Consider the following 11,214-nt stretch of genomic DNA (forward strand, 5'->3'; position numbering starts at 1 on the left):
CTTCATCAAAACTTTACCAACCCATGTTTCATAATTTATTAAAAAATAACCTTTTTAATAAAGCACTATATTTACGAAAAATTCATCATTGCATCATTGCATCATTGTATCAACACTTGGGTTTATTACAAATTATTAGATACGAAGCTTCAGGACTCAGACCCATCAGCTTATGCTTGGTTCTTTACAAAGCTATTTCCAGAATTTTGGTCACTAGGCTGCAACCTTTGCTACCTAAGATTGTCTCTCCCAATCAATCGGCGTTTGTAGCCGCTAAGTTGATATCAGATAATATATTGGTGGCTCATGAAGTAATGCATAGTTTATCTACGCATCCAGAGATCTATATTCAATGTATGGCAGTGAAAATGAACATTATTGCTAGCTATGGGTTTCCATATCAAGTGGGTGGAGTGGATTATGAAGTTTGTATCAACGGTTACCTTTTCGGTATTGATAAATGATCAGCCTTTTGGAATGATCACGCCTCAGAGAGGCATCAGACAAGGGGATCCGTTGTCTCCCTTCTTGTTTGTACTTTGCACTGAAGGCTTAACTCACTTACTCAACCAGGGAAAACAGAATGGGCGACTTCAAGGCATAAAATTCATAGAGGAAGGGTCGGAGGTTCATCAACTTCTGTTTGCTTATGACAACCTCTTTATGTGTCAAGCATCAATAACTCAATGTTCTTTCTTACTGGAGACACTGAATGGATATGGAGCTGCTTCAGGTAAAGCCATAAATCTTAGTAAGTCCTCCATCACTTTCGGGCCCAAAGTTAATCAGGGTATCAAAACCAGTATTCAGAACAAGATGGATATTCTCAAATAAGGAGGAGCTGGTTCCTACTTGGGAATGTCAGAATGCTTTTTTGGCTCTAAGGTTGCATTATTGAGTTACTTTAAAGATAGAGTAAAAGAAAAGTGTTTTGGATGGTACTCTAGATTGCTATCACAAGGTGGGAAGGAAGTTTTTTAAAAGTCAATAGCGCTAGCTATGCCAGTTTTTGTAATGTCGTGCTTTAAGCTTCCAAAGATGACATGTGACAATCTCGCTGCTGAAATGGAGGATTTCTGGTGGAGTAATACTGAGCATTCAAAGAATATCCACTGGTTAAGTTGGGAGAAACTATGCTTGCCGAAAGATCAAGGAGGTTTAAGTTGCAGGGACATTCAAACATTTATTGAGGCATTGTTGGCCAAGCAAGCATGGAGAATCCTGCAGTATCCTGATTGTTTGTTTGCTAGAATGATGAAGAGTAGGTATCTCCCTCAGTCTCAGTTCTTGGAAGCTCCCTTAGGGTCGAGACCATCTTATGCTTGGAGATGCATTCTGTTTGGTAGAGACTTGCTTTTTCAAGGGTTAAAAAAGAATGTGGGGAATGGAATATCTTTCAAGGTTTGGCTAGATGATTGGATTGAAGATGAAGATGGTTGGAGAGTACCATGTAGGAGAAACGACTTTTTCAATCTCGACTTGAGAGTTTATGAACTGGTAGATGTGGAGAGACGAGTCTGGAACTCCCATAATCTCCATGAAATTTGTTACCCTGCTGATATTTAGAGAATAATGAGGATCAAACCAGCAACAAAAGTGGAAGATTTCTACTCTTGGAAACATAACAAAAATGGTGATTTTTCATTTAAGTCAGCGTATTGGTTGGGCTATCAATCCTTCAATATTACTGTGAACGCAGAAGCAAATCAATTACCATCTATAAATGATCTCAAAGCCAAAGTATGGGAGAATCATACAGACCCAAAGATAGAGGTATTTCTTTAGAAAGTGTTATGTGGAGCCTTACCGGTTGCAACAAAGTTGAATGGAAGAGGTATGAATTTGGATCCTAGGTGTCAAATTTGTGGAGGAGAGTCTGAATTGGTTAATCATGTCTTATTTTCTTGTTCGTTGGCTAGACAAATTTGGACTTTAACCGAAATTCCTTCACCAGAAGATGGTTTTCACAATGGATCTGTTTTTCTAATATTCGTTATCTCCAGTGAATATTAGAAACCCACTTTGGCCAGATGAGTTCAGGAAGTCATTCCCTTGGACGCTTTGGAGAATTTGGAAGAACATAAATATGTACTCTTTTGAAAGAAAAGGTTTCTCGCCATTGGAATCTGCTCAAAATATAAGAGAAGACTGGTTGGACTGGGTTGAAGCACAAAAGTTAGATGATGAAGGAGAGATGGAGCAAGAGAGAACACAAGTAACAGATGTGGGTCGAGAAAATCTTAGACGGAGCCAGAACAGGAAAGGATGGATGCGTCCGCCTATAAACTGGTTAAAATGTAACATTGGCATCTCTTGGTCCAACAGAAACATGCTTGCGGGTTGTGCATGGGTTTTGAGAAATCATGCAGCTGAGGTGTTGTTACTTAGTAGAAGAGCCTTATCCAGTTGTATGGATAAGCAAGAAGCTCAACTCAGAGGATTGCTGTGGGCAAATGATAATATGTCTAGTCACCGGGTTAAGATAGTTGTGTTTGCGCTTGTAACATCCGCGAACCAAAATGGGAGTTTTGGGGATGGGTGTCGATCGACACCAAGGATGGTTTCGGTGGACACCAATGATTTCTGGTTCGGCGAGTTTGTCGTAATTGTCGATTTGGACTGGTTTGGTTTGAGGAAACCTTAGAACCGAGATATTTAATTGAGATTTTGACGAAAAGGGTTTTGGGAAGTGTTATTTTGTCACTGTTCCATAGTTTTTAGAGAGAAAAGAGAGAAAAGAGTGTTCTTGAGAGCTGGAGGCTTTTTGGAGAGATTCTTAGCTGGTTTTGAGAGATATGTTCCTGTGGAGTGGAGATCTAGAGTTAGGAACGAAGGAAAAGCTTTCTAAGGTGTTGGATTCGTCAGTATGGGTCAGAAACTTCCTGCAAAAAAGGTGAGTGCATGACCATGGCTGATCTAAGTCTGAGAATCCTTTGTTTGTTTGGTTTTTGGCTGTTTGTGGTGTTTTCTTGTATGCTTCTGGTTGGATTGTGTTTCCCATGTGGTTCCAGGTGTTTTCGATGAGCTTCAGACGATTTGGAGGAGATGAGAAGCAGTTTTTTGACTTTCGGCTTCGAGCAAATCGCGTCTGCGGAGTCGGTGTCGATCGACACCAAGGGCCAGTGTCGGTCGACATCAGGGTGTCGGTCGACACCAACCTGTTTAGCAGGCGGCTGATGTTTGGTTTCCTGGTTTGTTTGTGTTTGGTTGTTGTTTGTTAATTCACTAAGTATTTGTGATAATACTTATGCATCTCAATTGTTGTTTGTGGTGTGCAGGTATGTGACGTGGAATCATGGCAATGAGGAGGAGAATGATATAGGGTCTCGGTTATGTGTTGTTGGTCTTGATTATGTTTATTAATGTTGGAACCTGGTTTAGTAGCATGCTAGGTTGTTAGTTGGATTGTTAGGAATGTTCCTGTTGTTGGTATATTTCCGCTGTGCATATTGTTTGTTGTTGGTTTAATGATGGTTTGTGATTTGATGGTTTAATTAAGTATTATGGGGTGTTTAATTAGGATATTAAAAAAAAAATGGGTCGGGTTGTTTCAGCATTGTAGGAAGAGTTTTTGGTAAATGCGATTACCAAACCTGCAGCTTCTCCTTCCTTTAGATATCAGTCTATGGAGGTTGGTTTGTTTCTTAAGTCTTTACTGGAAATTCTTTTTGGAAAACTCATCTTCAAACAAACGAGCTTTGCTTATAGCTCAGAGTGTCACTAACGACTGCACGTTGCAACATTATGTGGCGACAAGCCATCCTTCTTGGTTAAATGGCTTGTTTATGGATGGAAGTCTTATTACCTCTCACTGAATTTGAGTTTTAAAGTTGTTAGGGTGGGTTATACAAGGAATATGTGTATAGAGTTTTTGGTTTTTTTGTGTTCTATTAGCCGATCAAGGGAGGAAGTGTATACTTTGGATCTCTAGGAAGTATTTTCTGCTTGTAAATTGTATGGAAGCATTATCTATCAATACAACACCAGTTGACAAAAAAAAATATGAAGCTTCACGAAAGTTTTAAAATAATGCAGGCAAAGCTATTCGTCGTGAATTTAAATGTTACGGATTAGCCTATCCATCAAAATATGGTGCATGTAAAATCGTTAGTTGGGGATCCGACTATTACGAATAAAATTCCACATTGTCATGAAAACGTTCATAATAATCCTATGCTTTGCAAATAATATATAAACACATCCCAACTAATATACATGTCGTTCAGACTATCAACAATGGACCTGTTGAATATTTTTTTCAACAGTTTAACGCTTCCAGTGGGGGTGTTGAATAAAATGAAAAATCTATGTGGATTAACTTCAGTTGAATGCAAAAGAAATGGGGTCTTCAATGATAAGTGTCACCTTGTGATTGGAGAGAGTAGTGAGAGAAGTTTCTTTTTTTTGAGCGACACTTTTTTTTATCTGTTATTTTTCTATTGGTTATCCAAATTTTTGTATTTTTTTTTATCTCCTCTCAATTATTTATACTCTATTTGGTTGTAATCATTTAAAAAAAAATGAAATTCATATCAAAATTCATAATTTTTTAAAGTCTATATATAGAGACTACTTTCGTTTAGGACATAAAAAAAAACTTCATTTCTCACTATAACTTTCCCCTATATCTTCCTATCAACTCTTTATAGTTTTTTAAACTTTTTTTTTTGTTGTTAAATGGATCCCAATAATAATCCTTTTAACACTCAAAATTCTTCTAATCATCGTTCAACTATCCAAATCTCAACAATTATCAGTTTCAAAACTAATCTGCAAATCAACCCCAAAATGTATCAAATTTATAGGTTTTCACCTAATTTTTTCATGCCATCAGCAATTCCAAACTATCCTCTATACTTTGGATCAATGATGTCCATCTCAAACACCTTCTAGTTCTTCTACTCCAATGGGTAATGTTTCGAATGTTGGAGTAAATGAATTTTCTGGATTTTTTATGCAAATGGCTCTTGGTGATATGATCGGTGGTACTGAAGCCACTCCAAATACAGAAGATTCAACTCCAACTCACCGGAAAAGCCCCAAATGGACGACAAAACATAATTTGGTGTTATTGATTGGATGGATTAAATATGGGATAGACAGCGTTGTTGGTAAAAATAAAAAAGTGAAGCTTATTGGGGTAAAATTGCTGACTAATGTAATGAGCATTGCTCATTTCATCCTCCTCGCGATGGAGCTTCATGCAGAAATCATTATAACTACATGAATCAAAAACTAGGCAAATAGATTGGTGCTTCTGATAATACCAAGCGTTTACAACAAAGCGGCTGATCGGAGAATGATGTATTGGCAAAAGCGCATGAATTATATTCAAGTTCTACAAAAGGCCAATTCAATTTAATGTCAGAACGGCAAGCTGTTCGTGATCAACCACGTTATGGTATTCAAGTAGGAGGAAACACTAGATATTGGAGCATTGGATCAAAGAGATCCACTGAGAGGTATGCAAGTGATTCCAGTTATGTAGGATCTGTTGCTCGTCCAATGGGGAGAGATGCAACTAAAAAAAAAGGGAAAAAGAAAGGTAAGGGAGCAGCTTTGGAAGTAGTCAACGAAGAGTGCAATGAATTCAAACAAATCAAGGTGCAAGAGTTGGAACGATTGGGAAAAATAACCATGAGGCAAGAGGAGGCAAACCATTTAATGAAAGAAAGAACTGAAGCTAAGAAGATGAAGATGTATCTAAAGTTAAGTGAAAAGGAGCATCTTAAAGAACGAAGTAAAGAGTTGTTGGAGAAGTTGAGTCACGATCTATTTGGAAATTAACTATTGTTAAGTATCTGGTTGGGTTATGTATTTTCTATTTTAATAATGTGTGTATATCTCTTTGTGTTTTAATAATGTGTATTTGTTTTCTTCTTCTTTAATAATGTGTGTTTGGCTCCTTCTCCGACAATATAACCCATCACTTTCAACTTTTATCAGAGAATCTAATCCATTTTTTTTCTTTAAATGTGTATTTGGCTCTTTCTCCGACAATGTAACCCATCACTTTCGACTTTTATCAGAGAATTTAATCCATTTTGTTTTTTTTTCTTCTTTAATAATGTGTATTTGGCTCTTTCTCGGACAATGTAATTCGTGACTTTCGGCTATTGTCAGTACATTTAATCCATATCTATTAATTAAGTAAATGTAATGTTTGTTTGGAATCCAATGATATCAACCACTCAATTCTTATAAATGAAACCTCATTCTTTCATTTCTTTATACCAATAATACAATCCTCATCTTACTAAAAAAAGATCAATAACACAATCCTCAATGGATCAATATAAATTTCCTTTTGATGTCGCAGCTTACAAACGACAGTTCAAAATTGAAGAGAGATACATCGTGAACCGGTTTAGAGAACGTCAAAACAAAATAGAGGAAGATTATCCAGTTTGTAGCACGATAAAATACGTCAATAGAGATCATGTAGCCGCGAACCAAAGATTGATTGACGACTACTTTGCAGATCAACCTACATATGACGATGCCATGTTTCGTCGGCGATTCCAGATGCGAAAAAATGTTTTCCTTCGGATCGTTAAGGACCTATCAAGCAGTGAAAACTACTTCACCCAACGAGTTGATGCAGCCAAGAAAGAAGGTATATCTCCATTAGCAAAATGTACGACATCCATGCGGATGTTAGCATATGGTGTGGCAGCCGACGCAATCGATGAATACATCAAAATAGGAGGTACTATAACATTTGAGTGCTTGCGAATATTCTGTAAGGAATCATACAGTTGTATGAGCAAGTCTATCTCAGAGCTCCAAGTCAAGATGACATACAAAGAATTCTATAGGTCACTGAGATGCAAGGGTTTCCAGGGATGATGGAAAGAATTGCTTGCATGTACTGGGAGTGGAAAAATTGTCCTACGGCGTGAGAAGTTCAATTTACCCGGGGAGATAAGGGAACTACCACTGTTATTTTTGAAGCATTTGCATCTCATGATCTCTGGATCAAGCATGCCTTTTTCAGGTGCCCCGACACATTGAACGATATAAATGTTTTAGATTGTTCACCAGTGTTCGATGATGTTGAACAAGGAAGTACTCCAAAAGTGAACTTCTTCGTGAACCAACATCCGTGTAATATGGCATACTATCTAGCTGATGGTATATATCTTTCTTATCCAACTTTTGTCAAATCAATTCGACTTCCTCAAAGTGAACCAGATAAGTTGTTTGCACAACATCAAGAAGGATGTTGAAAGGACATCGGACATGCATTTGGAGTGTTACAAGCTCGATTTAAAATCATTCGGGAACCAGCTCGCAAGTGGGACATAACCGATTTAGCTATTATCATGCGTACATGTATCATATTACATAATATGATTGTGGAGGATTAGCGAGATACATATGTTCAACATTGGACTGATTATGATCAATCTGAAACAAGTGGTTCTAGTACACCACAACCATTGTCGACCGAGGTATTACCTGCATTTGCGAATCATGTGCGTGCGAGATCTGAATTACGTGATTCAAATGTACATCACGAATTTTAAGCAGATCTAGTGAAACACATATGGGCGAAATTCAAAATGTTTCGTGATTAAAGAGATGTTTATGTTTCTGTGTGTGATTTAAGAGTTTTATTTTTTTTTCATTTGAGTTTATTGTTCTAACTAAGTTGTGTGTTTTATTAGTTGTCTCGTGTACTTTTATCATATTGCATTTGTAGTATTTGTAATTTTGTGTGTTTTAATAACTATTGTTTTCATTTTTGTATTTTAAAAAATTAGTTACGGATATAAATTAAAACATAAAATAAAATTATTAACAACAATTTATGTCTTTTCTAATTATAATTTAAAATTAATCGATAATTTTATTTTCTGTAGTTTGTTACAAAATTAAAAAAAAAACAAAAAGAATATGAAATAAAATTGGTGAGGTAAGGTGTTGAATTTTATTAAACAAAACTATTGTAAAGGTTAAAACTGAAATGGGTGTTGAATAATGAGGTGGAAGAAAGAGAAGATGATGTGGAATGTTAAAAAGAGAAAAAGTGGGTGTTTAATCTTTCAACCATTATCTCCTAATGAATATTTGAAACCCTCTTTGGCCAGATGGGTTGAGGAAATCATTCCCTTGGACGCTTGGAAAACCTAGAAGAACATAAATATGTTCTCTTTTGAGGAAATTTTTTTCTCACCATTGGAATCTGCTCAAAAGATAAGAGAAGGCTGGTTGGACTGGGTTGAGGCATAGAAGTTAGATGAGGAAGGAGAGATGGAGCAAGAGAGAACATATGTAACATATATGGGTCGAGAAAATGTTAGACGGGGCCAGAACCGGAAACGCTGGATGCGTCCGCCTATAAACTGGTTAAAATGTAATATTGGCATCTCTTGGTCAAACAGATGCAGGCTTGCGGGTTGTGCATGGGTTTTGAGAAATCATGCAGGTGAGGTGTTGTTACATAGTAGAAGAGCCTTATCCAGTTGCAGGGACAAGCAAGCAGCTCAACTTAGAAGATTGATGTGGGCAATTAATAGCATGTCTAGTCATCGGGTTAATAGAGTGGTGTTTGCGCTGCAGAAAGAGTTTTTGGTAAATGCAATTACCAACCGTGCAGCTTCTCCTTCCTTTAGATATCAGTCTATGGAGGTTGGTTTGTTTCTTAAGTCTATTAAATACTAGAAATTCTTTTCAAAAAACTTATTTTCAAATAGAGGAGCTTTGCTTATAGCTCAGGCCTCAGAGTGTCACTAACGACTGCAGGTTGCAATCTTATGTGGCGACATGCTATCCTTCTTGGTTAAATGGCTTGTTTATAGAGGAAAGTCTTATTACCTATGATTGCATTTGCGTTTTAAAGTTGTTAGGGTGGATAATACAAGGAAGATGTGTATAGGCCTTTTTGGTTGTTTGTGTTTAATTAGTCGATCAAGGGAAGAAGTGTATACCTTGGATTCCTAGGAAATCTTTTCTTCTTGTAAATTGTATGGAAGCATTATCTATCAATACAATACGAGCTAACAAAAAAAAGATGTGAAACTTCAAGAAAGTTTTAAAAATAATATAGGCAAAACCATTCGTCGTGAATTTTAATGTTATGGATTAACCTATCGATCAAAATATGGTGCATGTAAAATCGTTAGTTGGGGATCCGAGTATTACGAATAAAATTCCACATCGTCATCAAAACGTTCATAATAATCCTATGCGTTGCAAGTAATATATAAACACATCCCTACTAATATAAATGTCGTTCATGGATCCCTCCACATCACCAAAGCTTGCATCTGCTCCCATTGCACAACCACTTCACCTGAACGGGGGTTCCCATTGCTCGTAGGTCCTAAGGGTGGGCATTTTCACCGAACCGAACCAAACCGAACCGACCCAACCAAACTCAAACCAATCCAAACCAAACCCATATATACCCTCAAACCGTTTGGTTGCGTTTTTCCTCAACCCGAACCGAACCGAATCGATAACCCAATGTGTTTATGTTAATTAATATTATTAGATTTGTATATATGTAATCTCACGAGTAATACCCACGATTGCATTTGCTCCCTCCCTCTCGCACACATTTGATTTTTTTTCTTTTTACTTTTCTAATGAATTAGTTAATATAGAATTGGGTATAATTGTTTTTAACCTTATGTCCTAAAGTGTAAAAACTCTACAAACCTCAAAGCGTAAATTCATATCTAGTTCCTCACTTCTTCTCTTCTCTGCTTTCATGGAAGACTGTTATGTTAAATTGTTGTTGCTGATTTTTTCAATTGTTGTTATTAGGCATTTGATTTTAATATGGGTTCTTTTAGGTTTTATTTTTTCATGGTTATTTGAATTATTCAACTTATATAACTTGTTGATTATTTTAGGATATCAAACGACAATGAATTTGTTTGTTACTGATTTTTTTTGTACTGAACTAAAACCGATCCGAACTAAACCAAACCGAACATAAACCGACCCAAACACAAACAAAACCATACTAAGTTTGGTTGAGTTTGGTTAGAGTTTCATGAAAACCGAATAAACTAAACCAAACCGAACCCAAACCAAACCCAAAGTTTAACCGAAATGCCCACCCTTATCTCTCACATCTGATTATTCGAGATGATGTTGAAATTTTTGTGGAGCTCTTCACTATTGGCTACATCAGCCAACAAGAGTCTTGCATCAAAATACGGTAAAGCATCACGTGTATCTTGTTTTTTTTTTTTAATGTATGTTTTTATATATGTATTATTATTGCATATAATTTCTAATTTAGTCAACTGCAAATTATTGTATGCAAATTTTATTTATCTCAAGTTTTAGAGTGATGCAGGCAAAACCATATCCATCGTGATTTTGTATGTTGATGCCGATATCAGAATCAAACTAAACCGGAAGCATGCCAAACTAATCAGTACATGGTATAAACTGGTCTATAGATCCTAATTAAGCATAAGGCTTAAGGTTGATTATTTACCGTACCAGCAAATAATTCTAACGGACCAGCTGACGTAAACGCTAATCTCTCTTACGTGACCATCGAGTATCCAAAAAATTCCTGCCTTTTCAATGTCTACAAATACCATAATCCTTACAATCTTACTAATTACATTAACACATGCCCACTACCCCTTCCCTACTTCAATCCAAGCAAATCCATCATCAAAAACCCCAACAACATCTTGACCTTGGATATATAGCTCTTATACTATTTCATATGCGTAAAAGTTTAATTCTCAATAGATGGTGAATATTCAAATTTATACATTTCGTAACTAAAACAAAGAAAGGAGACCAAAAGAATAGTACGAGTAATCTTGAGTCACTAGACCATATTATAATCCCTTTTCTAATTCATTTTAAAATGATATGTTCACAATTTTAGGTTGGTTGTATTTTTTTCCATAATTATTCCTCAGAACTTACTCCTCCAATGTATTTGGTCAATACGGAAAAATATCGTTCTAGACTATTTTTTAAAGTTTGTATAACTGAGATTGAAAGCAAAGCTAAGAACCCTAGCAAACGAATGAAGATCAAAAAGATAACTTTATTCTTAACTTTAACGTTTACATCCTATTGTCTTTATATAGTTGAGCAAGAGTTAACCTAATGATAACAATGACTAGGTTAATCATTTCTGACAAATGTCATCATCAATTACATAGAGCAGAGAATTTGTTCTTCACTTGGAGTGTAATGTGAGCTGTCTTCGGAGCCTTGAGTGTATGG

At 36.3% G+C, this 11,214-nt stretch overlaps 2 pseudogenes; both read left to right on the forward strand.

Annotated features, from left to right (window-relative positions):
• The first annotated feature begins 1,591 nt into the window (after window positions 1-1,591).
• Window positions 1,592-3,854, forward strand: LOC147925164 (uncharacterized; annotated as a pseudogene).
• Window positions 3,855-4,677: 823 nt separating this feature from the next.
• LOC109125248 (uncharacterized) lies at window positions 4,678-7,580 on the forward strand (annotated as a pseudogene).
• The last annotated feature ends 3,634 nt before the right edge of the window (window positions 7,581-11,214 follow it).

The sequence above is a fragment of the Camelina sativa genome, chromosome 16 (assembly GCF_030686135.1).
Source record: "Camelina sativa cultivar CO46 ecotype springtype chromosome 16, ASM3068613v1".
In the NCBI taxonomy this organism is placed as follows: Eukaryota; Viridiplantae; Streptophyta; class Magnoliopsida; order Brassicales; family Brassicaceae; genus Camelina; species Camelina sativa.